At 49.8% G+C, this 22,202-nt stretch overlaps 1 protein-coding gene across 2 annotated transcripts in view; it reads right to left on the bottom strand.

Moving 5' to 3' along the window:
- The window catches only part of RABGAP1L (RAB GTPase activating protein 1 like), a 1,373,174-nt gene extending 1,359,409 nt beyond the window's left edge, over positions 1 to 13,765 (bottom strand). For both annotated transcript variants that reach the window (XM_078641752.1, XM_078641759.1), the window contains exon 1: positions 13,628 to 13,765. The gene's annotated coding sequence lies outside the window, so the exon portion shown is untranslated. The remainder of the gene's footprint in view (positions 1 to 13,627) is intronic.
- Between the last annotated feature and the right edge of the window lie 8,437 nt (positions 13,766 to 22,202).

Raw genomic sequence — 22,202 nt, 5'->3', positions numbered from 1 at the left:
CTGGTATGTGACTTCCAAATTAATTAACTGTTAATTTCATAGAACACATTGAAAACCTTCTTCCTTTTGCTAGAAATGCTAGACTTATGATTTATTTAACTATAGTCATAAATGCAAACCACAGACAAACATTCAACTAACGACAGCAGTCTGCTTGCAAAATAAACCGGGCAACAGAGAACAGTCCAACAAAAACTAGACGTTTTAGAAATAAAAAATGATGATACGTAAAACTAAAAACAAAAAGAAAAGCTATTAGAACAAACAAAACCATAAAGGCCGAAACAGAACTGGAAACCCAGAAAAGACGACAAAAATAAACTAAAAACTAGGGAAGGCAGCCAAAGAACAAACTGGAAATCCAGAGATACAACACAGAAGAAAGTTATATACAGTACAATAAAAAACTAGGACGCACCAATTGCTGACTCAAACAATCTCTAATGCTAAACTGTTGTCACACAGCAGACAAAAAGCAGAATAAGCCTACAGCATACTGTGAAAATTCAAAGGCAGGAGCGTTCTGGTATCACGAACTTTCTCAAATATGGGAAGTAAATGCAGACTCTCTCATTCAACAAGCTAAGAGAAAACATTCTAACCTATGAAGGAAGTTCCGGGTACCATAAACTAGAAACAAATATACCTGGGCTGCTGTGGGGTCAACAGTCACAACATGACACAAAGAAGAGTTTATATCCAGACAGGAAGAAATACTGCCTCTAAACCGAAAATGTACAACTCACACGATCGTAAACTGATAAAATATCTTATGTACTTTTAAACCAATAAATGTTATGTATACATATACTGTTTATTACCATTGCTCAGTGTGCAAAGGTCCGCGTCTGATGAGAGCCAAAGCGTACACGGGTCATGATGGCCCTACCCTCCATCAAGAACGGTAACAGCATATTGTACTTTGCGGTTCTGCATAATGTAGAGAACCATCACTACATCATGCAGATCCATCAGGGATCATACATCATGGAGAGGATGTGGCCTTACGGCTAGTAACTGGTGTTCTGTAAAGCACTCCAATACCCTAGAGTCAAGTGTGTGCTATATATATATCTACAAAAAATAAATCAGGGCATTACAATAAAATGTACCCCTTAGCACCTGGAGGGCCGGGATTGACCCAAGGGATTAAATAAAGGTGTCGCGGCCTGAACACGTAACCGCCATATACGTGTGTGCTGCGTAGTTTATTGTGGGCCCCAAGTACAGGTCTGTCAATGGACCTAGGTGTCCTAGCTTGCCACATTCACACTGGCGACAAGGCGGCGATCCTGCAACTGCATACCCCAAGTATCAAGAGACGCGTACCTTGCTGATGAGATGCCCGCTGTAAGAGTGCGGCCACAGTTGGTGCCTGAGGTGTTGATCCTCCCTCCACAGCGCAAGGGTCGAAACGTCGACGATCTCCCCCATTTTTGAAGCCTATACCCCTGCTCCCTCTTAAAAACTATAAGCAAATCGTATGATTAAATACTTGGGGCAGGCTCTTACTAAGGGAATAGAACCTTAGCTTTTGTTTACATTATTGGATTATCTTTCATATTCATTTTCTCTCTTTCACTTGAGCACGCACTTCTGCACTTTGTACTGCACCTGGCAGCATTCCCCTAATCTCTCGGTTTTTTAAAATATGTTATATAAATGTGTAATAAATTGCAAATCTATATTGCCCTATATAAATTTCTGTTCAGAATTATGTTTGGGTATCATTAATAAGACTAGATTCGCATTTGGCTTTTTGTATGTATCTTTTTCCCTTTATATTTTTCAGGATCAAGTCCCGTGAAATAACTCAGATTTAAAATGAGTATTACATTTAAATGTGTTGCATGCACTAGATATCCAAGCAGCCCAGGCAAAAAGAATGGTCAAAAATGAAGGAGACGGGGGCGTGGCTTGCCGGGCGATGATGGCGGTCGCAGCCTTGTAGAGCTCCCGCCGGCCCGACCTTAATTTGTTCACTTATCCTGGTCCCCGAGCCCGATACTGCTTCCCGGCGACTGGCGCGAAGCTGGTGGAGTCCCTTGCCTGCTCCGGAGTCCCGATCCTGCACTCTTCTCTCTCCTGTGCCCGTTGGGAGGCGACGGCGCCCTGCGGCCTGGTGACCGGCTGGAGACCGGGGTCCTCGAGTTTCGGGACGCCCGGCGGTGGTCGCGGGCTCGCGGGTGGTGGCGGCTTCAGCTGCGCCGCTACTGGCTCCGTCCTACTGCTGCAGCTGCCCGCGGACCGCGGTGGCACCCCTCATCCTTGTGCCTTGGGTGGACGCCTCTCTCCCCTGAAATCCCGGAGAGGCAACGACGGAGTGAGGCCTGGTGACTGGCTGGAGACCGGGGTCCTCGAGTTTCGGGACGCCCGGTGGAGGTCGCGGGCTCGCGGGTGGTGACGGCTTCAGCTGCACGGCTCCTAGCTCCATCCAATTGCTGCGGCTGCCCGTGGACCGCGGCGGCGCCCCTCATCCTTGTGCCTTGGGCGGACACCTCTCTCCCCTGCAGTCCGGGGGAGGCACCAGCGAGGAGCGGCCTGGTGACCGGCTGGAGACCGGGGCTCCCGAGTTAAGTGACGCCCGGCGGCGGCTGTGGGCCCGCGGGTGGCGGTGGGGTCCGCTGCACCGCTCCTGACTCAGTACCCCTACTGCTACGATTGCCCTCTGACCACGGCAGCGCCTCCCCGTTCCTGCACCTTGGGCAGACATTTGTGGGGATAAACGCCGGGACGGCCCGTCCCGCCTGGGTGAGACCGGTCCTCGGATTTCGTGGCCTCGGGCCTGGGCTGGCCTCTTGGGACTCTCCCACTGCAGTTCTCTTCAGGGGCCTGGGGCCTCCAACGCTAGTGGCAGTACCTGGGGGGTCCTGAGCCTTGTTGGAAGGGGTGCCGGCCTTGCCCGGCGAGCGGTCCCGGCGAGCCCGTGTTGGGCCATGACCAGAACTGGAGGTGGCGGCCCGCCTAAGCATGGCCCTATCGATAAATTCACGGGGCCTAGTGGTGGCTCCGGGGCGGCCGGTGGCAGCGGTGGCCCTGGACCGGACAATGCGGCGATCCTGGCGGCCATCACCCAATCCCGGGATGCGCTTGATGCCAAAATCGGAGCGGTGGGAGAAGATGTCGCGCTGCTGCGCCAGGACCTCCGGAATGCGGTGGGTCGGATCACCGAGGCCGAGTCCCGGATAACGGTGACCGAAACGGACATCGGCGCCCTGAAGAAGCGGTTGGCGGAAGTGGAGGGAGTCCAGAAGACGTTGGCGGCCCGCGTGGAGGATGCCGAGGGGCGCGCACGGAGGAACAACCTCCGCTTTATTGGCTTTCCGGAGAGGTGCGAGAAAGACGACATGGAGGGGTTCCTGACCCGGTGGCTGGAGAGTTGGCTCCCCGAAGGGGTGCTGTCCACGTGCTTCGTTATCGAGAGGGCGCATAGGGCCCTAACCCAGCGGCCACCGGAGGGTGAGCGTCCCAGGTCAGTCATAGCCCGGCTGTTGAATTCACGACCGTGATGTCATCCTGAGGGAGGCAAGGACCAAAGGCTCGCTTACCTTTGAAAATCGTACCATCATGATTTTTCCCGACTACACGAGGTTGGTGCAGAAGCAGAGACAATCCTTTGTGGCCGCCAAGGCCAAGTTGAGGGGCTTGAAGCTCCAATACTCTCTCCTATACCCGGCCCGTCTGCGAGTGGTACATCAGTCCAGGACGCATTTCTTTGATTCACCTGAGGAGGTTTTCCGTTGGACTGATGAGACGGTGCAGCTCCGGCCGCATCCCCAGCCGGGTCTGAATCCGGGCGGGTCCCAGAGGTCATCGCCGGAGCGGACGAACCACCAGAACCGGAGGGGTCGACACCGGAGGTCCCGGTCTCGGAGGCGGGCGGCCTCTGCTAGTGCATCGCAGACGAGTGGTGCGAGGGACTCGGAACACTCTGATGCCGGCAGTTGAACACTGGTGGGACTGGGCCTTGTTGCTGAGTCCTGAGTTGCCCTTCATAGGCTGGTGAGACTGTTCTCTTTTGACTTTCCTATGACCAGTCTGTTCCCGGTTACTGACTCCTATTGCTTTTAGCGGGAGCATGGTAGGGCTCGGGAGGCACCTTTTGTGGGCCTCTGACCCTCACGGTTGTGAGTGTAGTGGGGGGGGTGGTGTGTGTGTGTTGATTGGGGTGTTGGGATCCATTGGTATGGCGGGCCCTGGGTTCTCTGTTCTGGACCCGGGTCTTTCCATGCCGCGACAGATGCTTCAATGTTCTCTGAGGTATTGGGGTGGGGGGAGTGGGGCGTGGGGGGATGTTCTTTGGTTGCTGATGGTTGGGGGGGCTTGGGTCTGGGGGGGGTTGCTGAGTATTGGGATGGGTAGGGGGGGACCACACGTGCCTATGATCGTTGATTTTGTTGTTTTGTGGGGTGCGCCGGGGTGGTGTGGAGGGCCGGGTGCTGGTTCCTGTATTGACTATGGCTGATGCCGTGACTATGTCTTCTCCTAAGGCCCTGCGTGTTGTGACATGGAATGTGAGGGGAATTTTGGATAAAATCAAGCGTGGGGCTGTGCTACGATGGGGGAAGAGGGAGATGGTAGATGTGCTGCTGCTTCAGGAGACCCACATGCTGGGTTCCAAGGCCCTTAGCCTCCAGAGGTATGGATTTCAACAAGTGTACCATGCCGGGTTTGCAAGGGGCTCGCGGGGGGTGGCTATCCTGGTGCACCGCAGGGTGGCTTATGTGCATGAGAGGCAATGGATAGACCCTCAGGGCCGCTTTGTTTTCATCAAGGGCCAGCTGGGTACTGAACAGGTGGTGTTTGGTAGCGTGTACGCCCCCCCCCCTCTCCAATGGGCCCTGTCTGAGCGGCTGTTCGCGCTGTGGGATGAGATTCCGGAGGTGCTGACCATGGTGGGAGGTGACTGGAATGAGGTTATGGATGTGGGCCTGGACCGTCGGAGGCGGGCGCCGGCTGTGGTGGATCCCCCCCCCGCTGCTGCTCCCACCAGATTGAGCGCGACTGCGAGTGGCCTGGGATGGGTTGATGTGTGGCGCCACTTTCATCCTGCTGCGCGTGAATTCACATTTGTGTCGGCGGTGCATGGGTCCTTTTCAAGGCTGGACTATCTGTTTGTGCCGGGTGCCTGTCTGAGTCGTGTCAGGGATGCGGTGATACTCCCCAGGGGCCTGTCTGATCACTCCCCGGTCCTGGCAACTATGACCCTCCCTTCCCAACGACAGCCGTTTAGATGGCGGATGTCGTCCTGGCAGCTGCAACGGCCCGAGTATGTGCATCACCTGCGCGTGGCGATTGATCATTATTGGCGTGAGAATCTTGTGGGTGATGTGGATGCAATGGTGGTGTGGGAGGCGCTGAAACCCACGCTACGGGGTATTGATATTGCATGGTGTGTGGCTGCTAGGCGGAAGCATCAGGAAGCCATTGTGACCGCTGCCGCCCGTGTAGAGGAGTTGGAACGGCGGGGTAGTCTTGGGAGCGACGAAGACATGGTGCGGCGGCTCCTACAGGCCCAACAATCGTACGCCTCCGTCTTACACGATGAAGCCCGGCAGGCGTGGCTCGCCACGCGTAGCAGGGTATACCAGTGGGGCGACAAATCCTGCACTATGCTACACAGGTTGTGTCAGGCGACTTTCCAGCCTCTTGTGTTGCCGGGTCTTACGGCTGAGGACGGCTCAGTTATGACTGACCCGGCCCTATTGGCGGCCAGCTTTGCCCGCTATTACGAGACGCAGTACGCCCCTTGTGACCAATTGGAGGAGGGTGGGATCTCCGCTTATCTTGACGACCTGCTACCGCGGGCCGTTCCTGATGAGACCAGGACCGCCCTGGACGCCCCGCTCACGGCTGAGGAACTCGGGGAGGCCCTTGGTCAACTGAATGCCGGGAAGGCGCCCGGCCCGAGTGGCTACCCGTGTGAATTCTATAAAAAGTTTCACGTCCAGCTGGGGCCCCACTATCGGCGTGCCCTGGAGGCGGCGCGGGTTCAGGGGGAGATGCCGCCGGACTGGCGCCATGCCGAGATCGTGGTCTTCTTAAAACCGGGTAGGGAGCCGGACAGATACGACTCTTACCGGCCTATTTCCTTGTTAAACATCGAGGCTAAGATCCTGGCTAAGGCCTTAGCGAACCGCCTGCTACCCCACATCACTGACCTGGTCCACCCAGACCAGGCTGGATTCATGCCAGGGAGGGCCACCCGACACAACATCCGACGGGCGCAAGCGGCAGTGGATGCTATGGGAGCTAGCGATGGGCAGGCGGCACTCTTCTTGGCTGATATGGACAGGGCCTTTGATTCTGTGAGTTGGGTTTATCTGTTTGCCCTCCTGGCCCGCCTCAACCTGGGGCCGGTTTTCCTGTCGTATGTCCGTCTCCTCTACACTAACGTGACGGCCTCGGTCCGTGTGGCCGGAGCTACCTCTGGGCGTTTCCATATAAGACGTGGCACTCGGCAGGGCTGCCCCCTGTCCCCGTATCTATTTGCCCTTGCCATGGAGCCCCTGGCGTCGCGGGTACGAGTGGATGCCCGATTGTGTGGCTTTGTCTGGAATGGGGACCTGGCGGACAGAATTGCGCTGTATGCGGATGACGTCCTCTTCTTTCTCACCGACCTGCAACGCTCGGGCCCCCGGGTCCTGGAGATTATGCGGGCGTTCGGCGAGGCATCGGGCCTCCGTCTCAACCTTAACAAATCGACCCTGTGGGTGCTGGGCGGCGGAGTGGTCGCCGACCCCTGGGCTGCGGAGTTGCGAGTGGCGACGGGAGGCCTAAAGTACTTGGGCGTTTTTCTATCGGAGTCGCGGGTTGTGGCCTGGGCGCGTGGAGTCCTGCCGGTGTGGGAACGGGTACAGGCTGATGTCAAAACTTGGTCCAGGATGCCGCTCACTATCTTTGGTAGATCGGCCATCTTCAAGATGGTGGCGCTTCCGCGTCTACTGTACCAGCTCCAGAACTTCCCATACCCCATCGGCCTGGAGTGGTTCCGTCAGGTTAACTCGGTTTTGGGTCGTTTCCTGTGGGATGGGGGTGCGGCCAGAGTAGCACTGAAGACGTGTTTTCTGTCCACATACTGTGGCGGTCTGGCCACCTCGGACCTCCTCTCCTACTACCAGGCTTCCCAGTTACTTGTTCTTAATGAGTGGTGGTATGGCGATAGGAGCGATCCGGCCTACGCCCTGGAACGGTCACTCATGGGTGACCATACGCTCCACACCATCCTGTATTCGGCTCGCCTGCGTCGTGGGTTACCCTCGGTCACAAGGGTGGTCTTTGCCGTGTGGCGACAATCCTTGCGCCGCATGGGATGGTGGGGCAAGTTGACGGCTGAGACGCCGCTTTGGCATAATGGTCTGCTCCCAGAGCTAGCGGCTCTGGCCGGCTTTGAGGGTTGGGAGGCAATAGGGGTTACACAACTGGGCCAGGTCGTGTCTGGCACCACTCTCAAATCCTTCGAGGAGCTCCGCACGGAATTCCAGATGCCTCAGTCCCAGTTCTTCCGCTACCTTCAGCTGCGCCATGCCCTCGCCCCGAGCATCGCCGGTCTCGACTCCTTGCCAGAGTTTAGCCCGATCGAGGCCAAGGTGTTTATGGGAGACTTGGGAGACAGAAAGGTCTCCAAGATATACCAGACACTTGTTGTCCACTGCTCCTCCACCCTGCACTCCCTTCGTGAGGCGTGGGAGGTGGACGTGGGTCCCCTCGATGAAGACGATTGGAGGGAGGCGCTGGAGTCCCCACGTGGAACTGCCATTGCCATCCGGCTCCGGCTCATTCAGTTCAAGTACCTGCATCGGGCATACTATACACGTGAACGATTGTGGAAAGCTGGTTTGATTGCATCCCCGGAATGCTTGCGCTGTGGGTCGGTGCCTGGGTCCTTACTGCATACTGTGTGGACGTGTGGCCGGCTGACTGGGTTCTGGAGGGGTGTGTGGAGTTGCCTGGCTGAGGTGCTGGGCTGGGACCTTCCTCGTACCCACCGGTTGGGCCTCTTGCACATCATGGAAGGGATTGGGGGTAACATGTATAAGCGCCATTTGCTGCTCTTGGGGCTGGTTGTGGCCAAGCGAGACCTGGCCCGGGCATGGAAAGCGGTGAGGGCCCCCCCCCCTTTCTGCTTGGAAGGCGGGGCTGGATTACTTCATGGGTCTGGAGAGGCCGGTCTTTGAAGCACGGGGCTGTCCTCACAAGCACTTCAAAATTTTGAAGCGGTGGGCTGACTATCGTGGTCTACTTCTGGACCCCCCCAGCGGAGCGTGAGGAGGACATTTGATCATAGTGACACTGTTGGCCCGAAGTAACATTGCCCTGGTGGCGCTGCACCTACTTACTTTTCTTTATTGCTTTCTATGCACGTGTGGTGGGGGGGGTTGGGGGGTGTCCGGGGCTGGGGGGGTGGAGTTGTGGGTTAGGGTGGGTCACTGGGGTGTTTCTATACTGAGCATATTTTATGAGTCTACTCTTGCATTTGCTGCCTATGTAATTGCTGTTTGGATACTGTCGTGGTGTTCTTCGGTTGTGGAGATGCCACATTCTCAATGCTCATTTGCTCAATAAAATTGGTTGTGAAAAAAAAAAAAATGAAGGAGACAGCAGAGACCGGGAACGTCGGAGCCCAACATCAAGGAAGGCAACTTTGTAATGATCAAAAACCGCCACCAATGGTGGAAATTTCGTACTCCATTCGAGAAGGATGTATGGCACGTAGTGCGAGTTTGAGGGACCAAGATCATAATTAAAAGAGGAGATATGGAAGTATCGTGGAATGCTCATGGTTCAAGCCAGTTGGTAGATCCTACAACAGCCCGCCACAATGGCGCCAATGGATAGGACGCCTGCAGCATTATTTTGTGCGATGTGCGAGACAGATGGAGCAGTAAACCGACCCATGGTGATAAACTGTATGAACTATTTGAGAACTTACCCAATACGGGGGTCAGACGATGACTTTGATGCGGCTGCTAATGCTTTGATTAGACATTTTGACACAATTAAACCCTAATTATGAACGTTTCAAGTTACGCCAAGCCCACCAAGAGGAAGGCGAGTTTGTTGATGCCTTCTTTACAAGACTAAGTAAACTGGCAAGCACCTGTACGGGGATTGATAAGCTGGATGAGATCCGAGCACAGCTGATACATGGGTGTGGCTTGTCTACTCTTAGAAAGCTGATTCTGAGACCACCAGACATCACATTGGACATCTTGATATTGGCTTGGTCACACGAGCTCGCAGACTCGAGGACCAGCGAGACCAAGTCCGCCCTAAACCACAGCACTTCAGCCACACCCATGTTCAGAGCAGTAAATGTCAAAGAGGAGCATGTGGAAGCAATCCAACGATGGCCAGGGTGACCCTGTGATACCAAGGGCACAAACAAGAGTGACTGAGAAGAGCTGTGGAAATTGCGGCCTTTCCAACCACTAGCTGAGGGGCGGCCCAGCTCAAGGCAAACCCTATTTGAAATGCAGATGCCCAAATCATTTTGCGAAAGTGTGTTGCAGTTCCAGTGGAAGGCCGATCGGTAACGCGAGAGGCCAAACGACTTTCTACATTTGATGGCTATCCTTAGAAGAGGGAGGAAACTCCCAAACACCCGCAATCGATGCTCAGAGGAGTACTTTTGAGGAGGAGGATGGCGAGGATGCATTTACAATATCGTTTGCATGATGCAACAATCAAAGGAGAAGACCCCACCCATGTACCAAGTGGACATTGGTGGCACTACCACCACACGCTCATCGACATCGGAGCATCAGTGAATGTCATTGACTATAAGCAGCTCCTCAAAATAAACCCAAAGCCTGACATCACCCCAATGAAGGCTAAAATCTATAAATATGGGGGAACAGACCTCATACCTCTACAAAGAGTCATAGAGGTGGAAGTGGCTCATGGGCCTAACAAGCTATGGGCCAAGGTTCATATGACCAAAAACGGCATAGGAACCCTGCTGGGTTGTCATACGGCTGAGGATTTGGGTCTGGTGTTTTTCGCCAAACACACACATAAATCTAATGTTTAAGGATATTCTTGCAGAGTTTCCCGAACTGTTTGAGGGGGTTGGGATGCCTGAAAGGTGTCCAAGTCAAACTGCACATCAACACCTTTGTTAGGTCTGTGGCGCTGTGACACCGAATGGGTGCCTTTTCATCACCACCCACGGGTGTAAAAAGAGCTGGAGCAGGCTGGAGTCATAGAAATGGGAACCATCTCCATGCCATGGGTATCACCGCTTGTCATTGTGCCGAAACACAAACAACCTGGCACCATAAGGTTATGCGTGGATATGCGACTACCGTACAAGGCTATTTGTAGAGACAGGCACATTACCCCAACAATCGGCAAGATTGTGGCTCCCCTGGAAAGAGCCAAATGGTTTTTTATGATCTACCTCAACTCCGGATATCACCAATTGATACTGGAAGGGTCCAGCCGGTACATCACAACATTTTCCCCCCATGTGGTGTTGCAAAGGTTCAAGCACCTACGTTTTGGAGTGTCGTCTGCAGGGGGTAGTCTTCCAGAACGCTATTTGTGAGGAGCTCTCTGGCCTGTTTGGAGTAGTCAATGTGAGCGATACCTTATTGTTTTTTTCTGGCACTCTAGAGGAACACCACAGCATATTGAGAGCCATCCTGCAGTGGCTGGTGGAACGGGGGCTGTTCTCCTTCTACTCCAATGAGGTGGAATTTTTCGGGTACCAATTTCCCAAGGATGGCTCGCAGGTGGATCCGCAGAAGATCGAAGACGTCAGGACTGCGGTGGTTCCCTTAGAGGTAAGCAGTTTTCTAGGGCTGGCCTATTACTGCAGAAGGTTCATCCATAATTTGGCTACCCTCTCAGACCCAGACGAAAAAAGATGTCTGTTGGAACTGGAACGACAAAGCAGCGCCAGGATTTAGAAATGTCAAGAAAGCACTCCTTTATAATGCAACGATGGAATACTTCACTCCCACGAGGAAGACTGAACTAATTGTAGATGCCAGCCCGGTAGGGAAAGGAGCAGTATTCGTGCAATTGAAAGACAATGAGGAGTGGGTAACTATTGCATATGCTAGCTGCGCCCTCACAGCTGTCAAAATCAGATATGCTCAAATAGAAAAAGAGACATTAGCCATCAGGTGGGCCTGCAAACACTTCCACCTGTATCTTTGTGGCCACCAATTTCGAATAATTACTGACCATAAGCCCTTAGTACTGCTGTTTGGAAGATCAGCACAGCTTGGTCCTCCGAGAATTGAAAGATGGGCAGTCCAGTTGCATCACTACACCTTTGAAGTAGTTTACCGACCTGGAATGAGGCAGTTGGGAAAACTTGGGAAGGAAAGTCCAGTAGGGGCAACAGAAATGAAGCTGCTGGGGGTGAACGTTAGACAATAGCATAAGACCATCCTGCACCCAGTGTCAGTGAATCCTCCAACAAGGTCAGCCGTATCACCTGAGAGCCAACCCTCGACCCAGTCGGAAGCTGAAAGACTTTGTGTGTGGAGTTATTGCATAATACACATGTCTCTCACAACGTACAGCATAATTTTGTGGTTTTCTTCTTTTTCTTTTAAAGGTTAGAAGAGATGCAGTGAACCATCCAGGCATTACAATGCAATGCACTCGGAGGGCAGGGCTCGGCTCAAGGAATTAAATAAAGATGCTGCGGCCGCTTGTGGCCAAAGCACATAACCTTAATGAATGGGACGTATTATGCGTCCCAAACCAAATGCACTGCGGCACTAGCCAAACTGGCAATCCTGTATTTCTTTTTTGTACCACTTATACTTATTATTTCATGTTTATTCTTTTCATTTTCATTTCAGCACATAACCGCCATATGTGTGCACAGCGTAGTTTATTGGGGGCACCAAGTAAGGGTCTGTCATATCCCTAGGTGGGCCTAGGTTGCCACCATTACACATATATGGTTTTACCATGCTGTTCTTTCATGTGCTCTAGTTATAAAGATAGTTATTTAAGCAAACTCAGAGCATAACCGCACTGCATAGGCCCATTTGAAGCAGCAGCGTTCAGTTCTAGAGGATTATCATGCCACCTCACTCCAAGACTTAGGAGATCGTTTTACAAAAGCCAAAATATAGGAATTGACTTTTGTACTTTAATAATAAATGGCTGGGCATATTACTATACTTGCTCTAAATACCATATTTTATTGGGCAACATTTATTTTCACTAGCATTACAGACGCATAATCTCATTCAATGAGGTCTAGTGCGACCTGCAGTAGTGTGTCAGATGCCTGGCTGGGGGTTCTTCCTGTAAAACACTGTGCTCCACCTAAAATGGTGAGTTCTGCTAGTAAACGAGGGTTGCCGATATTCTCCCATTAAATGTACAGCAGCAGTGCTAAGAAGCGCAGGTTTTCAGTACCGGACAGTGACTGCCCGTGTAAAGCACTGACTAAAACAGCGCGGCGTCTTTTCCTCAAAGAGCCTTTCTGTGTCTAAGGACATATGACTACTACACAGACTAAAGGGATGTGACCTACGCAAACAGCAGGTGCTGCTCCTGCGAGGCACGGTCAGGTTGTCTTCTGTTGTTGAAGGGGTGAACGCGGTCCTTGCAGCCTACAGGATAGCGCCTTGGCCTATTTGCTCATCTTGTTATTTAACCTGCAAAGGGAGCTTGGTACATGCAGGGGGGGGGGTAGATTCTGCAGACAAGTGTGTATCTAGTCCTGCCCTTCTGCAGGAAGGTGATGCTCGCCCTCTGATATGAACTAATTCCTTATTGAGGGTTGTTCCTGCAGGAGGGAGAATGCTGCTTCCGGGACAGAGAACATGATTATGTAGCTGTTCCAGCAGGAGTTTCCTGTACTTCTCAGGGAATTGCTTCGTTCTTGCAAAAGGGGGAGTTTAGCAGCATGGAGCTTTTCCCATTAAGGTGTCACAGTCCCGTAAATGAATGCTTTCTTTAAGATGGGAGTCTGCTTCATGCAGGAAGGTACCAGTAGTGCTCCTCTAATATGAGGCTGTCTGAATACTGAAGGAGGCAAGCGGCGGTGCTGCTTTCAAAGGGTGCCCGATTCTTCTCCTTCTGTAATGTAACTGGTGCTCATGTATAGCGCTGCAATACCTTCAGGTCGAGTTCCCACTATACAAAACTGCAAAAAAGTAGGTATTTCTCTTGCAGAAATGCGCCTGGTGTCTAGAAGTATGTGGTGTTGTTCTCTTAGTGTATCATGTGCCATCATCCTGCAAAAGATCGGTGATGCTATTTTCTGAGTTTTCTAGTACCTGCAGATTACTTGCACTGCTGGACTTGCAGTGCTGTCAGAGGAAGGTGCCTGTTTCCCATAGTAAAGTGCCCGGTTCCTATAAGAGGGTGTGGTCCTTGAAGAAGTTGAGTTGTAATCTTTTCACAAGGCGCCTTGTCCCAAGCAAGGGGGTAGTTTTTGGAGGATATATGGTTCCAAAATAGGAAATTAATGGCATTGCTCACATAGAAGGGTGCCCAATTCCTGCAGAAAGTTTAGCTCCCACAGATGGGTGATTGCTTCCTGTAGGACTGTGTTTGTTTCTACAAGGGGCATACTTCTAGCAGGTTGGTTAATGTTTAGTACCTCTCACCCAGACCAGCCCCGTTAACACATAATTGCATCACTTACCCACTCCAGCCTCATCGGCAGGGGGCGCTCGAGTGCTGCAGATACCCCGACCAGACAACACTGCCGACAGTCCTGACTCTCCAGCCGTTCTCTACCTCAGCCTGCGGCGGCGCGCGCGGCCCAGGGCACGAGTACGCGCGAGGGAGGGGTGCCCATGACACATTGGATAATGCGCGTGCGCACGTTGTCAACATTAGCTGTCATCAAACCCTCAGCCATCTTAAGGTCAGGCACTTTACCCGCAGGAAGATGGAGAGATATAACTTTCGTTTTTTCTTAAATTTAATTTTGTCTACAAGTGGCGGCCATTTTACTGTCAGGCAAACTAGTCCCATGCCTTCCAAATAAAGGGTATGGCACCAAATTAGATGAACTAAAGAAAATATTTCTGAAGTTATGTGTAGATGCAACTGTGATTCAAAGGTGAGCACCAGCCTTCTGTAACGAGCAGCCCTATATTTGTAAAGTCTTCAGGGAGGAGAAGGGGAAGTTTTGCAGGTAAACATGGTGGACCGTTTGCAAAAGAAATGGCTCGAAACCAATCATTGTTATTGAAATTCAGTCCTTCCTACCCGCGCGTTCTCCATTTACAATAGGTAAGCATGTCAGCCATGTTGAAAAATACTTGCCCCGTAAAAATGGGAAAATATTTCGTGGGAGACATACAGAAACTGAAATAAAGGGAAATTGAAAGGGAGGATCACAAATACAACAGGGACCAGGAAACGAGATGCTGTAATGTGTGATTGTATGTGATGTGATTTTCATTGCTTCATAACCGGCCTGCATCACCCTGTGTCTATACCATTGTAAAAATGTACCAATCGCTGTTTAATAAAAAGAAGTTAAAAAAAAGATTGGATTACTTAGTAATCCATTACCTTAAAGTAAAAGTAAAAACACATGTAAGATTATTTACATAACACATTCTGTTTTAAAAAAGAAAGATAAACTCATTACTAAAAAATTAAATTCAAAAGAATTAGGGGAAACCCTTCTTCGTTCAATTGTACAATTTATTAAAAAAAAGTGTAGCGATATAAATGGATTGAAAACATAATTTTCAAAGGTTTCGGGTGATATTTATTACCACTATTACATGTTATGGGAAATACTGTCTAAAGCGATAATGTACCCACCCGAAAATGGGACCACCTCGAATGGATGAAGTAAGAATTCAAGAATGTAGTACCATGCTAATGGATAAATGGCAATTCGTACAATGAATACAGAAAGCAGCGTGTTCAGGCACTCACCAAATGATAAAAAAGAATGCATTGTTTTTAAAAAAAATATATTTTTATTAATAGAAAACAAGAAAAACCAACGACAGGTGCCTTACATCACGGAACAAACAACAATATTACAATCATAATAACGGAATAGACGGGTGACCCCCGAGGAAAAGCTGAATCATAGATTGTAACTGGTGTGCAGTCGTATAATATATAGGTGATATAAAGTTCAGTTCAACCAGCATCAATCACAAACCTCACCACCCATAGAGACAGAATTGTAGGGAACAGGGCAATTTCGAGTGGCAAGAGAACGTAACACAGTAGGGCAGTGAACTGCCGCAACTAACACGCAATAATAAACCGCAACACATTGTAAAGGACAAGTAAATCATATCACCCCCAGGACCCGTCCACCCATCAAACAGGATTGCCCATCAGGAAGGCACCTAATAGCAGGATATTAATAGGATATTAAACATAAAAACAAAAACATAGACAATACAAAGAACCCCTTCCCCCCACCCTGCACCCCTGCATATGGCTTTCGCCTAACCCCAACTAGCAGTGTACCTGTCGCCCCATCTAACTAATTACTAAAAGTAGAAAAGTGGAGGAGGAAATGTTCATACAGGCTCCCGGTCTCCCCTCCCCCCGCCAGGAACAAGCAACCCCTGTAGTATAACCAAAAAGCTATCAGGAGACACAGGCAAGTTGAAACAGGGGAAGTTGTGAACACCGCCCAACCTCCCGCAAGCATAATGGTAGCAAATCCCATGTCCATTGAGGCCACGATATCAGACCCAGTCAGTCAATCTCATCCATGGCCCTTCCGATCTTTCATGCAAACTCCTTCCGGTCGAACCACCGCATCCACAGGAGAATCGAAGTGCGAAAAGAGTTCAAAAAAGTTCAGTCTGGAACGAGTCAAAAATGTTAAGTCTTTTAGAACCCCATCCGCACAGAAGATCTCCCTCACCGACATTAAGTCCCAATGTTGTTTCCTCCGCGAACGTAGTAAAACTGCCAGGGAGGGAAAAGATGTTGTTGCAATCCGAAAGTCACCAATAGAAGTCTCCGGGAATGGAGAACCGTGTGGTCCTACCTCAGTCGGCAGCAATGTTGGTTGTAGCGATCCTTTCGAAGTCCCAAGTTCGCAATTATTTATCCGCACACTGACCAAGGGCTTCAATACATCTTTCTGCACGGGGCCCTCATCCTCCGTTAAGATGTTCATTGTGGGACTCTTAGCTCGCTTTAGATCTTGCAATGGATCAGAGTCCGGTCTCACACGCCCTGTCTCAAATACACCAGCGATCATTTTGGGGACAATGGCTTCCACATGTGAGTGAAGTGCCCCGATGGCGGCTAGTACGGTCCTAAGCGACGGCTCACACTCCGTCCGACCGATCCCTTCTCGCTCGATTTCGAAGATGGTCGTTTTCCCCAGAGAGCCGGGTCTCTCCAGGGGAACAGGCAAGAGCAGAACGGACGGCAGCGGAGGGCGACTTATCGATTACCACGGCAGCGATCTGTACTCCGCTACCGCGAGCGAGGACCTCGACCCATCGAACACCGGCGGTGGGCAAACCGGGTCTCCGGGATAGGGATCCCCGCCCACAGCCACAGTCGTGCCTTGTCACCACTCCTTCGATGTTAACCAGACCAAATGACCGCCATCAGAATCGGGCAAGGATAACCTCCACTGCGAGAGACCGGACCCTGCCTGAGTCCCACGGCCGATGTTGTTCAACTGTAACCCGGCTGGGCCAGTACTCGAGGCCCCGGCTCAGAAGCTGAGCTAGGCCGAGAATTAAAACACGATGTAACTCTGTCAATCAAGCCGGTAAAATTCTCGGGATTGCACCATTAGACTCTGCAACGATTCATCCACACGGAGGTCGGGCGTAAACTCAGGATATATGACAGGATCATCCGGCTGAAGACCAAAAAGAATGCATTGTTAATCTAGTTGTAGGCTGTTCAATAAATGTTACTAAAATGCTTAAAATCAATAAAGATATAATTAAAAATGTAATTCAGCGTATGTATGGAAGCCTTTTGTCAGTTCCTAACTGTTGTAGGCCTTGATAGGCAATGACTTTTATCAAACTTTCGTATTACATCCTATGCCGCAATTGCATTGTTTTCTAATTGCATTTATATAGCAATTACTACCCCTAACGAGGCGTTGAAGTGCTTTTTGAGTGAGTAGCACGCTACTCTGAAACCCATAAAGGATTAGTGGTGAATTAGTATAGTGAAATATAAAAGTAATTTGAGTGGTGGAAATGTTAGTCTATTATTTCAATGGAGAAGGATAGTGGCGCGATAGAAGAGGAAAGGTTTGCATTTGTATAGCGCTTGCAACCCCTAATGAGGTGTTGAAGTGCTATTCGCCGAGTAGCACGCTACTCCGGAACCCAAACAGGATTAGTGGGGAATTAGTATAGGGAAATATGAAATTAATTTGAGTGGTGGACATGGTAGTCTGTTATTTGGATTGAAAAGGAATAGTGGAGGGATAGAAGAGGGAATGGTCTAGAATTTTTTTGGGTAATTTTCTTTTTTTGGAGTTCATAGCAGTAGGAGGGGGTTTGGGATGAGTAAAGGGGAGGTGGAGGGATTAGAGTCAGAGGGAAGGGTTTAGAAAGGCTTTTTTGGGAGATCTGAATAATAAAAGAGGTATGAGATGATGCAAGGATGGGTAGAGGAGGGAACAGTCTAGAAAGGGTTATTTTGGGGATCATACTAGTGGTATGGGTTTTGGGATTAATGAGACAGTGGAGGTAGACAATGTATTGATAGAGGTATAGGGTGAGAAATAGGGTAGTGCATTGAAAAGAGTAGTGGAATGAGGTTTGAAAAGAGTCAGACAGTTGAGGTAGAGGATATATTCAGAGTGGTATAGGGTAAAAAAAATAGGGTAGGGTATTGGACAGAGGTTTAGAATAAGGTTTGAGATGAGTCAGAGTGGAGGTAGAGGATATATTGCTAGAGATATAGAGTAGTGCATTGGAAATTCTAAATTAGAAGCAAAGTAATACATATATAGATATCAGCTCCTATGTTGAAAGTTTAGGGGTGATTGGTCAAGGAGGGGCCGAGATAAAAGGGGGTCCCAAAACGTGTTTTCTCTATGTTAATTTCCATAGGAAACTTTAGACAAGGCTACATGTCGAACGGGTGAACGGAATTACTCCAAATTTGACAGGGAGAAGGGTCTCGGTCTAGAAAGCACACTTCTGTTTATTTGGTGTAAATCTGTTCAGTAGTTTTGGAGAAATATCAAAAATTACAGATATCGATATTTGGGAATTCTGCCATTTGATTGGCTGAGGCATTACGAGCATGAGCTTGCTGCTTATTGCTTGCGAGTGCTGTGAGCGGTTGCAACTAGGACGTGTTGGCCGCCATTTTGTGATTCCGTTGAAGTGAGTAAGGGGAAAAAGGGCAAAAAAAGTAGCAAAGAAGGGTAGGAGCACTGTAACCTGTGGGAGGTTTTTGTGTATAGCTGTTTCTTCTCATCCCAGGGTCGTCGGCTCATAGAACTATGTCATTCGACCTCTGGTAGGATTTATATTTTTAGATTTTGCGCTTCCTCTGGCTCTTCACTACACTCTGGTCACTGTACTACACGTGTGTAAGTAGTGTTAGTATGCGTTTATACTAACCAATGCATCATGGTCCTAGGGAGCGTGACCTCCCAGACGCAGCTCATACAATGTCCCGGGGTGTGCATCCGCGGGACATTTATGTTTGCTATTAGAGGGCGGGTGCATGGCTTCCACCCTGTGATAGCAAATCCTTGTTTGACTAGTTGAAGCGAGGGGGGGAAACCTTGTATCGCTTTAATAGAGCGGATCCGGATGGTAAAAATGAAAATAAAAAAGAGAGAGAAGCGGGGTCTCACCCATTCATTTAAATGTGGCCCCTGGTGGGTAATGTTCCATGGCCAATCCTATTATTATATTGCGGGGTCCCTGTAGGACTGGGGATCTTAATGTCACATGTAAATTAGGCGCGGGAGGGCACAGAGACGTTTTGCAGCCTAGGGGATCGCCACCTTCCCGGGTATTGTTTACTAATTGTTCGGGGGGCTTCGTGGCCAACTGAAGTCCAGGGATCGCCCCCCTACGGGGCTTTACTTAATTATGCAGGGTGGGCCTCGGCAATCCCTGAAGCCTCGATGGTCCTAGGCAGTGCCTTATTGGTTCTGGAATCACACGGGCAGTACTCATGGTGTTATAAAGTGATACATGCATTGAACCCTTGCAGTTGTAGAATTACGGAGGCTTCATTTATGTAATAGTCTGATGGTTTATATTTGGTAGATGCACCGCAAAATTACAGATGTCTTCCATCATAACCTCCTATAAACAGACGTTTTTCACAATAAACTACAGACAAGTGTTGTCAGAAAAAGAAGACCTATACACTCACTTATTTATTGGAAAAAAAAACCTTTATTAAAGCAACACAAATACATGGAAACACAAGTTTATTAGAACAAACAACAGTATAACATGAAATGCATGGGTGGGACTCCTCCGGAAGCAGCATACAAAACCTGCAAGACAAAAATGAAACATAAGTATGTGTGCCATGTGGAAGAGGAAAAGAAAGGTAGTCCGAATGAAAGGAAGATATTGAGAATGGGAGGGAGAGGGAGTGGGTGGAAGGGAGAAGGGGAGGGAGGGTCAAAAGAACACAGTGAGGAGGAAACAGAGCGTCGGCCTACTGCACCCAGCCCTCAGTGTTTACCTCCCGTCACCCGTTTGTCTAGGACGCTGGGGTCCGCGAGAAAGAGTGTGGTCCTGCAAGTCCTTAAAAAAATGAAACATATGAATGAGGCCAGAAATTACATTATTAGCTACGGGAACATCGCTTGCCTGCACCTGTGCACCCAGGGTGCTGCACCCCAGCACCTTCCCCTGCACTGTGCTCAATTGTATGTCCTGCGCACCCAGGCTTCACTGCTCACCTGCCACCATCAATGTGTCCAACGACGTGTTGGTGCAAGCTCCGAGTCCGGGGTACCTTTGTAGGGTGGGAGAGCATGTCTCCGGTTGGGGACGGTGTCTTGATACCATGATGGAAGGCGTCAGAATGCCGAGGCATCATGATGGGGTGAGCACCCGCTCCGCCATTTTGGCTCAATCAATTCAGTGTCTGAAAAGGGAGAAATAATTTAATGGTTGAAACGTCTGGATGTAAATGAAGGTTTATTTCAAGCTTAATAGAAAACACCAGTTGAGTGCATCCTTCTTTTTTGAAGTACGATCTACCAACTGTTAGTGGTAATCGTGGTTCAAAGAGGAGTTGGAGTGCACGAGAATACAGAAGGTTAAATAATAATATGTTATGCCAACGTTTACATACAAAGGAACAGAGCACGTGCTAGAAGCATAATGTGCACGTGTAATGCAGTGGCGGAAGCCTGTGTGCATGTACACTTAGTAATAAGCTCACTGCAGTGCCCTAAAAGTCAACGCCACGTGTCTGTAGGACAGCGCTGCCCGCTGGCTCTGGCCTACAGTACGGTCCAGCTGGTCCTTAAAATGAGACAGAGATGAGACTGAATCAGGTCAGAGATCACATCATTACGCACAGCAACATCGCTTGTTCGCACCTGCGCACCCAAGCTGATGTACCCCACCCTCTCCCGCAGCACCGTGCTCTACACGTGTCTGTAGGGTAGCGCTGCCCGCTGGCTCAGGCCTACAGTACGGTCCAGCAGGCCTTTAAAATGAGATAGAGATGTGACTGAATGAGGTCAGAGATCACATCATTGCGGACGGCTACATTGCTTGTTAGCACCTGGGCACCCAGGCTGATGCACCTAACCTCTCCCACAATATGGCCAGAGATTAGATTATTAGCTACCGGACATCACTTGCCTGCACCTGTGCACACAGGCTGCTGCACCCCAGCCCCTTCCCGGCACTGTGCTCAATTGTAGGTCCTGTGCACCGAGGCTTCACTGCTCACCTGCCACCATCGGTGTGTCCAATGACGTACCGGTGCAAGCTCAGAGTTGGGTGTACTTTTGTAGTGTGGGAGAGCAGGTCTCCAGTCGGGGATGGTGTCTTGATATCACAATGGAAGCATCAGAATGCCCAGGGCAGCATTACGGGGTGAGCACCCACTCCGCCCATTTTGGGTCAATTAATTTAGTGTCTGAAAAGGGAGAAATAATTTAATGGTGGAAACATGTGGAGGTAAATGAAGGTTTATTTCAAGCTTAATAGAAAACACCAGTTGAGTGCATCCTTTGTTTTTTGAAGTACGATCTACAAACTGTTATTGGTAATCGTGGTTCAAAGAGGAGTTGGAGTGCACAAGAACACACAAGGTTAAATAATAATATGTTATACCAACGTTCACAGACAAAGGAACAGACTGACTGAGGATAAGGAGTGGCTGCTCCTGAACTAGGATTTTATGAAAAGCCAAGTTTTTAATGCCTTTCTGAACAGGATCTTGTTGGCTTGCAAGCGTAGCTCTGTAGGGTGGGAGTTCCATAGCTTTGCCGCTTGAAATGAAAAGCCCTTGCCTCCCCATCGGGCTCTTCTTATCTTAGGGGGGCTGACCAGCCCCAGGCTGCCAGACCTTAATGCGAGGGTCGGTACATACCGTGGAAAGAGAGATTTGATATCCGCTGCACCTCCTCGGTATACAGCTTTGTGAACTAGGCATAATGCCTTAAAGTCCACCCATCGTCAGACTGGGAGCCAATGTAGCTGCTTTATCCCACTCGACGTCGGGTGATGTTTAGGAAGATCCAACAGTATTCTTATGGCAGCGTTCTGCAATGACTGAAGTTTCGAAAGCTGTCTTTTCCCAGCTCCAACATACAGTGCATTGCAGTAGTCAATTCACGATAGAACCAAGGCTCCTACTACCGTTTTTCTTAGAGAGAAAGGAATAAACTGCAGTATTTTTCGCAGGACCTTAACCATAAAAAAGCAGGCCGAGGTAACTTGATTAACTTGTGAGGTAAGTGTGAAGTTCTTGTCAATCAGAAAACCTAGATTTTTTTGCCTTTGGCAAAGGGATGGGGCAGGTGCCAGCTTCTGGGGGCCACCGTAGGTGATTCCAAATTGAGGGTTTTTGGCCGAATTACCTCAGTTTTCTCTGTATTGAGCTTTAGGAAATTTGTATTAATTCAGCCCATCACACTTGTGAGGCAGTTTTGGAACCGTTCTGCTGTAGCTTCGACACTCTGTGTAAGTGACACCACTAACTGAGTGTCATCTGCCTATGACACTAGTTTTAAACCTTTATCTTTTATCAATTTGGCCAGTGGAGTCACATACAGATTGAACAATGTGGGGGGA

Source organism: Lissotriton helveticus, chromosome 1_1 (assembly GCF_964261635.1).
Source record: "Lissotriton helveticus chromosome 1_1, aLisHel1.1, whole genome shotgun sequence".
NCBI lineage: Eukaryota > Metazoa > Chordata > Amphibia > Caudata > Salamandridae > Lissotriton > Lissotriton helveticus.
This window is presented reverse-complemented; position numbering and strand designations above follow the sequence as displayed.